At 52.6% G+C, this 16,078-nt stretch overlaps 1 protein-coding gene and 1 non-coding gene across 4 annotated transcripts in view; one reads left to right on the top strand and one right to left on the bottom strand.

Moving 5' to 3' along the window:
* LOC102046096 (USP6 N-terminal-like protein) overlaps window positions 1–10,505 on the bottom strand; it is an 81,985-nt gene extending 71,480 nt beyond the window's left edge. For 2 of the 3 annotated variants that reach the window (XM_055722825.1, XM_055722828.1), the window contains exon 1: window positions 10,399–10,505. The gene's annotated coding sequence lies outside the window, so the exon portion shown is untranslated. The remainder of the gene's footprint in view (window positions 1–10,398) is intronic. The other variant, XM_055722829.1, reaches the window with a different exon arrangement.
* A 101-nt stretch (window positions 10,506–10,606) lies between these two features.
* On the top strand, window positions 10,607–10,679 carry TRNAA-AGC (transfer RNA alanine (anticodon AGC)). Its single transcript has one exon. It is a non-coding gene; the product is annotated as a tRNA-Ala (tRNA).
* Window positions 10,680–16,078: the final 5,399 nt, after the last annotated feature.

The raw sequence follows: 16,078 nt of genomic DNA, 5'->3' as shown, positions 1-16,078 counted from the left end.
CGGCTCCTCACTCAACAGACCTTGACACGTCATCATCAAGGCAACAGAGTATTTGCAACAAGCACCTAAGACAAGGGCTTTTCAGCTCAAGATGAGTCGGATGAATGTTTATAAGAAGTCAAGCAGGAAGATAAACCTACCCCCAGCCTTAGGGCAAGAGAACGGACAGCGGGACTGGTCCTGCTCCCTCCCACAGAGGCACTAACACATCAGGCCCTGGTCTGCAGCGTATTTAAGCAGAGAAACCATCGAATCACAGAGTAGTTTGGGTTGGAAGGGACCTTTCCAAGGTCACCTAGTCCAACCCCCTACCCTGGGCAGGGACATCTTGCACTAGACTATCCAACCTGGCCCTGAACGCTCCCAGTCATGGGGCACCTACAGCTTCTCTGGGCAATCTGTGCCAGCGCCTCACAGACAACTACACCCTTATATTCAATGTAATATTCTCTTTGATACATTCAGCAGAACGTTTTATTTAAAAGCTGCAGTCAAATTCACCGTTTTATTTAAAACCTGTGCTCAAAGTCCTCCCAGAGGGATACCCCCCTGGGTTAACGGGGAAGCTGAACGTTTTCAACACATACATGAAGCTGTCAGTCAGCAATGCACCTCGTAGGACTCCACTGACATTGCAGCCTCCCAGAAACATTAACACACTTTGCAATCCTTATTCCCTCCTTCACAGGGAGGGACGCTGGGGTAGAAGCTGGACATGCTTGGCTGGGGGCTACACAGCTGCCCTCCGGCAAGCGGTGCCCACTCCCACATGCTCATCAGCTTAACTGATCCAAAACCATCCTTTGCTGCCAAGACAGCCCTGCCTCCTCCCTCCTCCCCCTTCTACACAACCCAATTATCTCTACGCTTGTGGTAGCAACCATCGTTTGCTTGATCCAACTGGAAGCCATTCCAGAAAGAAGAAAATAAAGGGGAAGGATTTCTGGCAGGAGAACAGCCTGAGATCAGCTAAAGCTGATGGGAAGCACGACCTCAGAAAGATGGCACAGCGGTACATCTGGAAACCTAGATGAGGCTTTCAAGGAACCATGCTTCAACACATCATAGCTTTGTCTTTGCACAGGGGTAAGTCACTTAAAAAACACTTGAACAGCTGCATTCACTGCTGGATGTGCCCGTTCTAAAGACCCATCTAAAACAGCCCGGTGAAGTGCTACGTGAGGTCTCCAAACTAGGCTGATGCACCCAGACGGCAACACACCACAGCTATGCAAACCTTGCAGCTTATACCAAGGAACAGCAGTTAAAAATAATTTTTCCAAGAGGTTTGGGGATTATTTTTTTTTGGTGTGTTTTGCCCCAGCTGAAGGGTGTTCTCAAATATTTTTTTTTCAGGAGAAGAGCAGCAAGGACAAGCATATGTGAAGGATCTAGCAAAAACTCTTAAGCAAAGCAGACAGCAAGATGCTGAGAATAAATAGACAAAGCCCTTTCCAGCACCAGTGTTCAAATCCATCTGGACATATCTCAGGCTGTCACAGCAGCCCATAGAAGGGGTTTTCCAATTCCATGCAGAGAAACTCTGGAAAATAAAGACAGAAAACCAGAAGCACTAACTCAAACTCTAAGCCAGCCCTTCACTCTGAGACGTGACCTCCTTGACCACCCCCAGGAACACAGAGGGAGAGCACAGCACAGCCCTGCCTGGTCCCCACAGGGTGGCCCCAGCTGCCCCCCCCCCACACCTCCATCCCGCTTCTCCTCTGGCACAGGGGTGGATGGAGGGGTCCCAAGAGAGCCGAGAGTCCCGGATGGGCTGCTGGCACAAGCCTTGGCAGCCCAGCCAGCCACCTCACCTCCAAACCCAGCCAGAGCACCATCCCCACCTAAAAAGAGTACGTGTCACGATGCTGCGCTGAGTGGAGGGAGCTGATGCACCAGCATCCCCAGAGGTACCATGCAAACATCCCGGCAGCAGTCCACCGGAGCTGCCCCCAGCTCCTTACAGAGGTGAAGGAGGGAGAGCTCATCCTCTCTTGGTTTTGTAAGTTTGTGCAGCATTAGTCACCAGGCTCCTGATGAAGCTGCCCTGGGCCCCCAGGCGAGCCTTGCCTACCAGCTCTGCCGCGCTCGCACCGAAACCACCGCCTCCGCCAGCTCTCAACACCGACCGATGAGCACAGTTAAAACCCTCACGTTCAAGCCTCCTTTAAACACGCTTCACAGAAATACCCAGAGTTGCTCCTTCACTTAATGCGCCCTTTTTTTCTTCCCCCCCCTCCAGAAAAAACACAAAGCTACTCAAATTGAGTTTCCACGGCATTAAAATCAATTAACCAGCTGTGCATCTCCAGCTGTTCTCAGATAACTGTTACCACGCAGAGCACATGCACACCCCAGAAATATCCCAAAGCATCCTGAAGAATATCATGGACTTTATTACAAAGCTCCAGCTTTCCCCTCTGCAGAAATTCATCCTTATCTTTAGCTTTAAAGCAAAAAAAAAACCAAAAAACAAAACACCAAACACCAAACTAAACAAGCCACTACAGATTGTTTCAAGCCAGTTTTTACAGAGCAGAGTCTTTGAAGTCAGCTGCAACTAGCTGTAACCACAGAGCCGATGCTAGGCAGGACACAAGAGCCATCACACAGGCGACATTTACGGCGGGGACCTTTCAATTAAGCTGCGTGCCACCTCCTGGCAGCAGGGACTTGGGGCAGAGCAAGGCCCCTCGGCTTGCAGGAACCAGCAGCCCACTGCACCCACCAAGACACAAGCAACCCCTGCTAACAGACAGAAGCAATGCCCATGCCTGGCTCAAAGACGGGCTGCCAAAGCAATCAAGCCAGGCGTTCGGCTGCACCTCCCCAAAGGTCTCCTGGCCCGTGCTGTGGCTCTGCTTTCCCCGCCGGCATTGCAGCGCCGGGAAGAATCACTCTGCAACGCGGCTTTGCAAGCAGACGTCTGCAGCGGGAGCAGCCTCTGGTGCGCAGCTTCATTCACTCGTTTCTTAATGCAGTTTCTTGAAATAAACCAAGAAGATCTAAATTCACACTCCGTCGGCTCAGGCAGGACACCGGCTAACCCAACATATTCATCTCCAAGCCTGCCACTTCCCGTAGCCGAAGAATATGGACTAGCAGCACTGTTTGAGCCACAAACTGAAGACTGAGGATGCGTTTCCCAGCCAAGGGCTGGAGGGGCATTCACGCCTCCTGCCCAGCCTCCCTGGGATGGGACCTCCCTGTCCATCCAGCTGCCCCCGTGCTGGATCCAGCACCCTGCAGGAGATAACTGCTTGGGCAAGGACGCTAGCTGGGTCTCCACTGACCTCATCCAGTGGCATGGCAAAGCAGTCCAGTCCTTGGGGGATTACAGCATCCCACTGCAAGAGGCAGCTAATCACGCTTTAAAACACGTCAGCTAGAAACAAGTCCAGCCCCTTCAATGGTTAAGGTCTTCTGAAGCTTATTGGTTTTCTGAGCTGTATGTTATATACTCCCCTTTCCCACCCCCAATTCAACTTCAAATTCCACCCTCTGTAGCTCACAGCATCATTCTCTCGCAGCGTGGGAGACCCTGAGCAGCCTCCAGCCAGCCCTCTTCACCACAGAGGTACCAAAGCACAGCCATCAGGTCGCCCCCAAACATCCCAAAGCTGAGCAGACACAGCGCCACAAGGCCTCCAGCTGCAAAAACTCAGAGAGGACCCAGACAAGCTGACTCCCTCATACCACAACACGGATCAGTGCCAAATCCAGTTCCTTGTGGCTTTTCCAGGGGCATTGTTAGGGCCCAGCACTGAGGCAACATCGCTCACCAAACGTCGTGCTGTTCAAGGTGTCTCAGCACTGCTCACATCCTCAGTTCATGACCTGCAGAGCCTGCTGTGGGATTTACACTATAAGCGCAAGACAGTCAGAAGGACGTTACCAGCCTCTACTTACTCAGCCTCTAGACATCTAGAGCAAACAGGCTTGGCATCTCCAGGAGGTCCAAGAGATGGTCCTACCAGCCCTGTCTCTAGGGAACAGAGTGATGGGCATCAGCCCGCAGCAGCTGAGGCCGTTCCTCCACAGCTGAGCTGGTACAGCTGCCTGCAAACTAGATGAGGATGCAGCTGTGGCTCAAAGACACTTCTGTAAAGAAGAAATGTAATGCCAGGCCCCCAAACTGTTGCACCAAGGTGGCAAGAAGGTGACTCAGCCCTGCACCTAGGCCAGAAGAGCCATAAAGCAATAAATGCTTTGCAGAGCAGGTACAGGTTTCCCTGTGAAATCCATGCAGCAAGTCAGAAAGCAGAGAAAATAGTGATGCTTTGAAACAACTTCAGGAACTTGATCTGGTTAACGCTGTAATCAGCAGCCAAAGCACACAAAACACTTCTGACCCGCTTTATTACCACCCAAAGGAAACAAACATAATACATCCTCCCTGATAAGTCCCCCACATTCAAGCAAGGATGCTCTCACGACCAGTTTTGACTCACGGAACTGGGGAGGGGAGGGAAGAGAGAAACCATAAGAACAAGACACCAAAGGCACAACACTTCTCAAGAAACTGAATTTTTAAACATGCAGGTCATTTTCTTACTGGCTCCCTCCTCGTCTGCTCTGTATTGAAATGTTTGACAAGATACACAGTTCGCTATGGGTGCAACTTTGCACTGCCCAAGCCCAAACCAGATGTCAGAGCTATGAAAGCAGGAAAGGAGATGCTCAAAAAGTTCATCTTGGGAAGAGAAAGCCATGCTATTAAACTAAAACTTGAGTAGGCAGCTATGATGGAAATGGATAAAGCTTAAAAAAAAAAAGGGGAAAAAAAGGAAAAAAAGCAAAAAGAAAGGCAAAAAAAAAGGCCAAAAAAATTTGAAAACAAAAAGGCAACTGCACCAGCTGAAGACCGATAGCTGCATCCCCCCAGCATCCTGCCACTGTGGTGGCGAGCAGCAGCCGTGGCTCTCACACACCTGGTCAAGGCACCTGCCAGAGGTGTTTCCCCAGCAAACCCTGCAGCAGCCGGGGCAAGGCACGCGAAGCATGGCCCTCACTGGGCAGGGAACAGAACCGAAAGGAACGGGAGGCAGGAGATGTAAAAACTCCAGCCAGGAGGTGAGCCTCCGTGAGATTCTGCTGGTTTCTGGCAAGCGAGCTGCCCCAAAGCATGCGTGTAAAGCAACCACACGTGGCCGCGCAGCTACTGCAGAGAGAAGAGATGCATGAGCGGGTTGCAGAGCGTGGACGGCTGCCCCAGCTGCTGCTCGGGCACCGGCAGAGCGTGCACCCCGCTTTGCTGAACAAGCAAATCTCCACCACACCTCTCGCAGGAGAGGGGCATCCACAAGCTGCTGAATACCTCAAGCATTTCTGAGCAAGGTGGGTGTAATTCTGCCGTCAGGATGCCGGCAGCACCCTAAGTCCTAAGGAGATCAATATTTGTACCGACGGACAGTCGGGCAAAGCTAGCATGATGGGGGCACGTGGGGGGCTGAGACCCCCCAGCACCTGCTTCCTCTTCATGGACCTTTCTCCCCCCCAGCCTTGGCCTGATGACAAGTTGTTTCCCCACAAGGAAAACCCTGCACTGAGCTCCAGAAGGTGGGAAAGCACCACGTTTGCTTCATTTTGGGGGTACCACAGCACCAGGGCTCGTCGGTGCTGTGAGCTCCCACCCTGCTGGATGCAAGTGCTCGGAAGCCCCTCTGCATAAAGCTGAACGGCGCCGGCTCCTGTGTTTAATTTCCAGGATCCCGGCCACAAGGAGAGCTAAAAATATCCCAATTAACCATTCCTTTTCAATGCAAGACTCACTGATGGTGCCACGGCGGTATTATACAACTGCAAACAGGAAGATGTGGTCTACAGAAAAAAAAATAAGAAAAAAAAGAAGAAAAAGAAGAAATTGCACTGCGAAAACAGCTAGCCAGGACAGCAATCTGGGACCTCACTGCTCAAAAATACGGAGGAGCTTGTGCTACTGGCAATTGTGGTGGCTAGCTCTGATGTCCTTGCAAGCCTGCTGGTGTAATATACATAGGGTATCATTTTTGCTTTGCGTTGATTACACGGGGTGAGCTCGCTCTGGCTAGATCCCATGCAAGCTGTCTCCTGAATCGGCTGGCTGCTCAGCTCGGCCATCCCACATGTCAGAAGTTAAACAGGAAACTTATTCCTGGTAAAACCCGCTGCAAAGAGGCAGCTAGGCTCTGAAGCTAAGGATTTCTTCACATGCAGATTTAGCAGCAATTTTTTTTTTATCTCTGCCCCATCTCTATGCTGACACCTAGACTTTAAACATCGTCTGTGGGTTAATACAGGAGCACATTACTCACAGCGGCGCACCCAGGAGAACCAGCAAATCCACTCCATTTGAGCCCCGGCATCGGCTTTACCCTGGAATTACATTTATCTCTCCGGCACTAGGCTCCCATTAATGGAATTACCAGGCAGGCTGCTTCACACTTAACACTTGAGAGCAGCAGCCTGCAATGGCACCGCTCCAGCCTCAACCCGCAAAGCCGACACGCTTTCTCCATCCTCCAACGAGCTGCTGCCCTAACGAGCCTGACCCTGTGCCAGGGAAACAAAAGGAACAAACCCGAATTGTCCAGGGCAATCAATATCTTTCCAGGAACACGCAGGCCTCTTGCCAGCTCTCTCCCAACCCCAATTTAGCTCTCCCGCAGCACAGAGGGGGACGGCACGCGCAGGAGCAGCGCAGCAGGATGCTGAGCTGGGAAGCACAGCGGGATGCTCAAGCAGACACTCAGGGAGGGTGAATCTGCATCAGCCTCTCTGCAAATACCTGATGCTGAGGGTGTCAAAGCAAACCCACAGCTAAGGAGAGCACCCATCCACCTCGAAAATCAGAGAACAAGCACTCAAGCCTGAACAGTTGTTTCAGAAATGCCCACCGCTGTGTAAAATGGGGAGGCGTACCGTAGCAAACCAGCCAAGATCGCTAACCTCAGCATGGAAGATTATCTTGCACGTGCTAGAAAACTGCCTTCCATCATCACACAGCAGCTATTGCAGTGCCACGCCGAGCAGTTTGCAGCACGACGTGAACCAGTTCCTTAAACCACCCCTGAGCTACGCAATAAAATGGACAACTGGGAGTGCCACCGGCTGCCGAAAGCTAAAGGGGATGCAGCCAGCAACCTACTGCAAAGCTCCACTGACAGCACCGCAACTCAGCATCTCTGGGGGCTGTTCTTTGCACAGAGCAGCTGTAGGTTTGTTGACATGGGCTGGTGGGGTTTTTTGCCAGTCACCTGCAGAGGGATTTCTCTGTCCTTGGCAGGGCAGGAGCTCAAGGAGAAAACAGATTCACCAGCACTCAAACGATGCTCGCCCCAGGTGTGGAGAGCCAGGTGCACAGCACTGCCAAAGCAAGGAAAAGGCAGCAAGGGGAAAGCTGATCTGCAGAGTATAGACGTGCCCTTACAACAGCTTGAGCTGCGGGAGCTGAACTCCTCTCTCCTGCGATTAACATGCCGGAGAGAAAAGCACAGGAATTACTCCAGCGTGACTGCAAAGGACTAACAGGCTTTCAGCTCCAGAGTCTATCTTAACACGCACTCTTTGGTGTGATTTTAATTCTAAAAAAAAAAAAAAATAAAAGGAAAAGAAAGTGTTTTTGCTGTGAGAAAAGATCCTGTACAAGCCCGTCACTGAAACCACCCAGGGAGCAGAGGAGGGAGGCTGTGGCTGATGCAGCCAGGCTGAAGGCAGTCCTCTCTTCCCCCTGCCCCTGCATTTGCTCTGCCAGTTGCTCGCAGCAACATAACGATTCAGGGAGGCAGACTGCCCCGTGACAGGAAAAACACATGTAACACCCAGGCGGTGAAACCTCACTCGCATCTCAGAGCATCTATGCAAAACGCAGCCTGAAACATTTTTTCCAGCTCCACAGCGTCGAGCTGATGTTTTGCAAAAGTGAGCTGGGGAAAGGCTACTGCTTGCATCTCAGGCGAGATTCACCAGCAGGAGATACTCTCAAGCATTTCCCTATTTTCTGGATATCAGAAGAAAAAAAAAAGAAGCCTATGGGCAAGATGATGGGGTCCTGCAGCTCAGGGCAATGTAAAAGAGACAGGAGGGCATCAGGAAAAGAAATGACACATGTGCAAGGCTCTTCAGCCTGGCACCCAGGGGTACAGCTTTGCTAAGAAAATGACTTTCTTTTTAAAAGAACGATAAAGGTAAGGAGGTGTCAGAATTATGAGTCAAGCTCCGAGATAAGAAATCATACTGCTGGCTGGGCGCGGCTGTTTGGACACTGTTGGGTTTTTTTTAAAAGATAACTGTGTCTTCCAGGACATGTTTGTTGGCCAATCTTCTCTCTGCTGACAAAAAAAAACAAGAAGGGAGCTCACAACCGTGAAAACAGTAGATGAAAGGTAGGACGGTTTCCGAAGAGCTGAGCTCATGCTTCACCAGCCCTTTAAAGTAAGATGCAACGTATTAGTATGCTGAAAAGGACAAGAGAGGAGTAAATTTGAAAGCCCAAGTAGTTTGATAAATTAGCATTCAGAGAAGCTATTAAGCAAACTCTGCAAGAGGCAGAGCCCATTCACAGACCAGAAGCTGTCAAGGAAAAGAAATAAATAATTTTTAAAAATCTATTTCTCAGTTGTGAAACTGTTGATAGACAGGAGTACTTCATCACGAATTCAGGCCGGAGGAGGCTAGCTCAGCAAATGCATCCAGGAAAAGAAGTAACTTGTACATCAGAGGATAAACTAAGGCGAATCCCTCAGGAAGGGTGTAAAATTGAGCAGAGTGGGTTTGAATCCAACAGAACCCTGACTTGAACACAGCCGAGGCAGAAGTACAAATGCAAGGCAGGAAAGCAAACCGTGTAAGGCACCCAGGAGCCCGATGGTGCGGGAGCCACAGCAGGTCCCATCGCTCTCTCCCAACTTCCCCGCTGCTCAGGGAATTGCTGTAACCTGGGGACAGGCATCCCTGGGGACAGGCATCCCTGCCTGCTCAGCCCAGGACTTTGCAAGGTGTTAAGCAACCACCACCGAGGTTATACAACAGAAGGGATTTTGTAATCCCTTTGGTTTAGAAAGCATTTTGCACAGGCCTTCACTGCCGTTCGGGTTTGCCTTCTCTTATTCAAGAACATCAGAGGGCGAGAAAAGTGACTGAGCACGAGGTAAGGCATTTACCAGGACAGGTTTCTAACTAAGCCCTGGATACCGCCGCTGAACACAGCTTCACATTGACGCGTCAAGCCCATTAGCAGCCTCCTCTTCCTCACACTGTGCTGGCAGAGAAAGGTCCTGACGTTCCCCCCCGCTTTGCCAGGCAGGCCCTGACGGAGCGCAAGCCGCTTTCCCACCGAAGGCAGGGTACCGGCTCCCGGCCAGCCGGCGCAGCCCCCCCAAAGCTCCAGCACATCCCCAGCCACCATTTCAACCGCTGCCCAAAGCCCCCCGCTCCAGACCCCGCGCCTCCTCCTTCCTCATCCAGTTGGGAGACGCTGCGCTGAACTCCCACTGGAGCGCAAAATAAAGGGAAACATTTCTTGAGGGAAAAGCCCCCCCCCCGTTCACCACGGTGCCACATGTCACTTGTGGGGGTGCTGTCATTACAGGAGGCATCACAAGGCAAGCGGGGGGCAACTGCAAGCAGCAGGTTCCCTAATCCCCTCCAGCTGCCCCCGCCACCCGCAGGGACCAAACCGGGGCGCCCCACTGGTGCTGCCAGCTGCGTCCCAGGCTGTGGGGGCTGGGGGTCCCCGCTGACCCTGGGTACCCCGGCTGCAGCCGTGCCAGCCGGTGTGTCCCCGGGAGCGGTGGGGCTGGGGACCCCCGGGAGCACGCCTGGCTGCTGGCAAGGCCAGGCCGCCCCGAAGAACAGCCAGGGCCATCAAGGGCAGCTCCTGTGCTGCTTCGGGGGCGGGGGGGAACACACGACACACGGGGTAGCACCTGTTTTTTTTGTTGTTTTGCTCTGCTTTGACCTCAGTGCAGCCCCCCCACGGCTCAAAGGGCTGCCCCAGCCGCTGCCGGGTGCGCAGCCCCATGCCCTGAGCCCCCCCATCCCTTTGCAGCCCTTCACCCCACAAAATGCCCCCCGCAGCCCCGCACCCCCCCATGCCTTCCCACCACAGCGCGCCGGCAAACGCCCAGCTGCCCCTCGCAGCCCCCCCATGTGCACACAGCCTTTTTCACCCACACCCCCCGCGGTGCCCCCGGGTACGCAGCTCTCTGCACACACCCCCGCGACGCCCACAGCCCTCCGCACCCCCCATGCCCCCAGGCACATGCCCTCTGCGACCCCCCGCCCCGCCCGCCGCTTCCCCACGCACGCTCCCCTCAGCGCCGCGCACGCCCGTGCCCCTCACCCCCCCGTGCCCCTCACCCCACCCCGTGCCCCTCACCCCTTCCCTGCCCCCTCCCGGCCCCCGCCGCCACGCACCGGCCGCTCCGCGCCCCGCCGCTCCTCACCGCGGGCGGGCGCATCTCCCGCCCCGCCGCGCGTCCCCCGGCGCGCCGCCGCCGAGCCCCGGCCGGCGCGCTCCCGCGCAGGCGCACTGCCACCCCGGGCGGGACGGGGGGCGGCCGGCGCCGCCCAGCTTCTCGCGAGAAGAGAATAGAGTAGAGCGGGCAGAAGGTGACGGCCAGGAGGGGAATTAGCTCAAATGGTAGAGCGCTCGCTTAGCATGCGAGAGGTAGCGGGATCGATGCCCGCATTCTCCACATCTTTTCGTGCCCCGGGCCGCAGCTCTCTATCCTTTGGCGATTCAGCAAAGCGTTTTCCTTTTTTCTTAAAAATTCCTTACGTTCTTATTTACTTCCTTAAAACTCCTAAAGACACATTTTACCAATTCACCAATGTATTTTCCTTTTTTAAAAAAAAATCCTTAAATTCTTATTTACTTCCTTAAAACTCCTAAAAATACATTTACCAATTCACCAATATGTCTTCCTTTTTTAAAAAATTTCCTTACATTCTTATTTACTTCCTTAAAACTCCTAAAGATACATTTTACCGATTCACCAATGTATTTTCCTTTTTTAAAAAAAAATTCCTTACATTCTTATTTACTTCCTTAAAACTCCTAAAGATGCATTTTACCGATTCACTAATGTATTTTCCTTTTTTAAAAAATTTCCTTACATTCTTATTTACTTCCTTAAAACTCCTAAAGATACATTCACCTAACCCGTGCTTAGGGCAAGCTGAGTGCTGACTGTGGCCTCCACAGCACGGCCCAATGCGTTTTCCTTTTTTCTTAAAAATTCCTTAAGTTCTTATTTACTTCCTTAAAACTCCTAAAGATACATTCACCTAACCCGTGCTCAAGGCGAGCGGAGCGCTGACTGCAGCCTGCACAGCATGGCGATCAGTTATTTTGCTTTTTCATTTAATATTGGACAAGGCAGCAGACCCGCCGCCTCCGGTGCTTCCCACGGCCGCAGCCCTCACCTCCTCATCCCACCCAGGAGCATCCTCCCTCTCCCAGGAGCCTCCAACAGACCCCGTTTGCCTTGAGTAATTTTGAGAAGGAAGCAAAACACCTCAAGGAGGCATCGAGGCATGCACTGTTGACTCAACAAACTGGCAAGATTTTGCCCAGCAAATTTATCCAGGTGCAAAGTTCAGGCAAACGTTCAAATTCTTCATGTTCTGCTATTATTTTACTGCAACACGCCAGAAGGAACAATCAAAAGCTTCAAAGAGAGGAGGTTTTAAAAACTGAAGGTGTGTCATGAAGAGAACCCAATCCCATAGGAATACGCTCGGTTGGCATTTCCATCCCAGTCACGCGCTTAACTGGCACCCAAAGGTGGAAAGCAATTCTGCGCGCTTTCTCCCGTTACGTGCATGAGGAAACGATCGTCCTGACAAATCCAGATGGTGAGGAGTGGAATTCAGCTTTCCAGCTGCTCGCAGCCCCCAGCCTACACCGCAGCAAGCTGCAGCCCCCCTGCCCCACGCGCTGGCAGCCGGCCTGGGCCAGGGTCCCCCCCTGCGGGGCACGTGCCGAAGCCCTGGATTGGCTGCGGGGGGCAGAGACCTGGCCCCCAGCCCACGCTCTGACATCCCAGAGGGCTTCCCAGCGTGTTCCTCACACGCCCAAGCAAGGACCTGGGGCATGGTGGAAAACATCGGCGGGTGCCTTCCAGACCGACCAAGCCCTTCTGCAGCATCCTTCCGTTAAAGCGCATCTTCAGAAAGAGTAAGAAGCCTTAATATTACTGCACCTCCTTTAAAAGAGAATAATTTTTTGGTCTGAATAAATCTCAGGTGCGGAGATTTTTGCAGAGCAGCTCTACTTAGCTATGGTCTTTCTGTGCATCTATAGCCGTGGCTATTTTGCTTTTTAACTCTTGCAGGTCTCTGAAAGTCCTTCTAACCCCACTGCCCTTCCTCATAGGCAGCATGGGTGTTTAAATTAGACAATTCCCAATTAATTCCCAACAGCCCAAGGAAGAAACAGATTGAAGTGAGGATGCAGTGGTTTTTCAAAGTAATTATTTGGCACAAATGCCCATGAATTCTCATCGGTAGTCTCATGGATGCTAGAGGGAGATGTCTCCACTGGCAGCAGTCATCTACCAGTCCCTCCTGGAAAACGGCGATGGTAACAGGCAAACTGAAGTCTGAAAAACAGATGAGCGTTTGGTTACTGGGGTTGAAGATTCCATTCTTGCCTTTTCAAGCTGATTTACACTCAGGCTCCTGAGTCCCAGACAAACTCATGAAATGACCAGCTGTCGCTACAATGGCCTTCAAAGCTCCAGCAGACGGATCAAGCCTTCCCATGCAGCAGGATGGAACGGGAAAGCGAAATCCATCGCAGTCTCCCACTTCATCAGCTGCCACGCAGCTGGCGTGGAGAGACCATGCAGTGAAGTACAGCTGTGCCTGCGGCCCCGTCCTCTCATTTTCCCCTCTACCTTCAGCCTCATCTCAGCCCTCAGCCCCTGCGATTCCTTGGTGACCATGGGCAACCTGGGGAGGATGGAAAACATGAGGGCGAGCCGTAAACTGGTCAGACTGGTGCTGCATCGCCCTCTGCAGACTGGCAGGCAGCAGCTGCCACGGGTTGAGGCAGAAGATGCCGAAGAAAAGCAGGTTTGGGTGAAAAATTGCCCTGAAGTTCCTTTTTTCTGCAGGTCAGTGCAGTGCAGTCGTTGGCGAACACGTCTGGAAAATCCCATTTTCTTGGGGCCCCATTTTCACTGAACCCACGGTGAAAGACTGTACACACAGGGATAAAATATCACGCGTATACTTACAGCACTATTTCATTATAATGATTCCCACCCCCTGAAAAAATAAAACCAGCGTGAAATGAAGAGACCAGCTTTTCTTTTACAAGAACAAGATGACCACATCAGAACAGCTAAAAATTCCTCCCTTAAGGCTTTCTTGTGGGAATCTGTAACGAGCTACCACAGTATGGAGCATCCATATGTGTGCGTGCACACATGCAAGTCAGGGTGAGCATTTGCCTGTATTTGCCGAGGAGCCCAAAGCTTGCTTGGCCACCCTGCAGCTCCCAACTGCAGGCTACCACCATCTGTTTATTGATCTCCCTTTTTTTTTTTTGTCTTCCCAAGGCATCAGCCAGGCCACAGTGTTGGGTTCTCTGCTCCGGCTCCAAAGATGCTTTCACTCCCCAGTGCTTTATCAGCCCTCTGGCTCTTCAGGAATGACCCAAATTTTGCATTTCCTCCCCCTACAAAGCCTTACGTCAAGTCGCACACAAACCCAAGGAGCAAATGGCTTCCAGCAATGGATCAAGCAGGAATTAAAACAAGGCTCTCAGTGCAACAAATGGAGCTGAGCACATGCTTGCCACTGGCTGTTCCAATTGCCACAGCTGAATTTATGTAACAAATTCCCTGGTAGGCATTGCATGGTCAAGTTAGCAAAAGAGCTGTCTGTCACTACCCTGAAAATTTTATTGCCTTTAATTGCAGTTAAGAGTATGCACAGAGGCGTCATGAGAGCAGAGAAGACAAAATGGGAAACTGCTAGAGAGGGAGAAAGGAATGCTTTCAGCTTATGCTAAATGAGCTTAATCTAAGTATCCTTTTGTAAGTTTGTTCTGGGGTTATGTGGGTAAATATAGTTTTAAAATGAAGTCACCTTAAATGCAGAGACACATCTCAACTTCCCCAGACCCCAGGACACAAGACCTGGGGTGGTGTGTCGGTGGCAGCCGTGCCACAAGCGCAGGGTGAGGCGGGTGGCACTGAGCTCTCCCTCCCCGGTACAAAGGCCAGAGGAGAGGGAAGCCCTCAGAAAAAAGGGAGATGAATTTGATTGACCTCAGAAAGGAGATGAGGAAATGCTGATAAAGAAGAAGGGAACACAGGGCGCGTGTCACCGTCAGACTCCTCAGGAAGTCCGAGCTGAGTCAGTGCGGACGCCCAAATGGACATGCCTTCCACGCCAAGAGCCTGCCACGGCTGCCGTGGAAAGACACACGCCTGCGTTTCTCACCACCGTTTGCTGGTGGCTTCCCCAGCCCGTTTGGCACAGTTTCTTCTGGACCTGTGTGTACCTTGGTGAGTGGGACAGCCTGGTCCTGCTTGCTGGGGAAAGGGCGATAGCTTTTCCCCAAGACGCCTTTTGCTGTCCCCCACAGTGAGGGCAGCCAAAGGGACAACTGGGAGAAGCTGGTAATATCTTGGCCTGGCTACTGGCTTGTAAATCTAGCTTTTCACCAGCACAGCCCAGCCTGCAGCGGGTGCTTTGCCCAGGGCAGGAGCTCTAGAGAAGATCTGTGTGACGTAAACCGCTCTGCAACCTCTAACAAACACTGCTAGACTTTGTCCTGTGGAGATTCCTGATGCCGGGAGGGGAGCAGCCAGGTGCTGGCAGGGGCTGGGTAGGGAATGACGCTTTGCCTGTGGGGCTGAATGACGGGCACCTGATTCCAAATTGCCTGGCAGACCAGGGATGGTGCAACCACCTGCCCCCGTCCACTTACTTCCTAACACTAGTGGTCTTCCCGAGAGCATCAGGCTAAGCAAGAAGGGCCGAGACCCCCTTCCCTGGCTGCAGCACCCTTGCCCACCCCCCTGGCAAGCCCTGAAGCCAGAAGCTCGTGCCACCCGAAGCTCGGGCTGGGGCTCAGCAGGTTTCAGATCAGAGCCAGGGGCACAAGGACTGTCCCGGCAACCCCTTTAAGTGGACGATCCTGCCTTTCCTTGGGAGGGAATGGGGAAGAGGTGTGCCCCCGGCACTTGGCTCTCTTCTGGGCAGTAGGAAAGGTGGGGGTTAGCTCTCTGAGCTTTTCTGGTGGTCGGTTCCCATCTCCTCCAGAAGAAGCATAACAAAAGGCAACTGGAGTGGGGGGTGGGGGAGAACCTCTAGTGTTCCCCTGGGGGTGCAACATGGGCTGTGCTTCCCTGCTTGCTCCTCTGCCGGCATCCACAGCCACAGGAGGGAAAACCCAAGGTGACCTTCTGCCTCCGGTTCATTTGCAGTCTATTGAAATATTAATTAACCTTCACGCTGTTGAGGATGAGGGGGAGAAAACGGGTTACTTCAGCCCACGATTAGCGTGTGGTGGCAGGGTAATCCTCGGGGAGGGGAAGAGCCAGCAGGAGTTTGGGAGGAGGGGGTGTAGGTCTGGGGTCCTGCTTGCTGCCGAGAGGCAGTTTTGGGGAGGCACGACCAGGGTTGCCCCTGGAGGACCCTTGCAGGCTGCACGTGCCCTAGCCCCTGCTGGGGGGGTTAACCCCCAGGTGAGGTGACAGGGAGGCAGCAATGTGCTCAGCATCCCACCCAGTCCAGGCGGGACAGGGCTTGCCCGAGGAACGGAGAAACTATGCAAACTCCAGCATCTCTATCTACGCTTTAATAGTGGGTTGGCCTCATTTTTGGATGGATCCTTCAATGGCAACTACTCCCTTGCTCTGGGCTAAACCCCGGCGAGTGGCTACACGATTGGGGTAAGACGTTAAAGCCGTCTCTATCATCATCAGGGTTTGTGGGACTTTTGCATCATCACCATCGTGTATGGAGTGAGGCTCCACAAGCCCCTGAAGAGCTGAGCTGGGAGGAAAAAAGGCATCACCACCCGAAACGGCTTTCCTCCCTCTAGCAGGCACCAGCTTTCCTCCCTCTAGCAGGC

This window comes from Falco cherrug, chromosome 10 (assembly GCF_023634085.1).
Source record: "Falco cherrug isolate bFalChe1 chromosome 10, bFalChe1.pri, whole genome shotgun sequence".
In the NCBI taxonomy this organism is placed as follows: domain Eukaryota; kingdom Metazoa; phylum Chordata; class Aves; order Falconiformes; family Falconidae; genus Falco; species Falco cherrug.
Note: the sequence above shows the minus strand (reverse complement) of the source record. Positions and strands in the feature narration are given on the sequence as shown.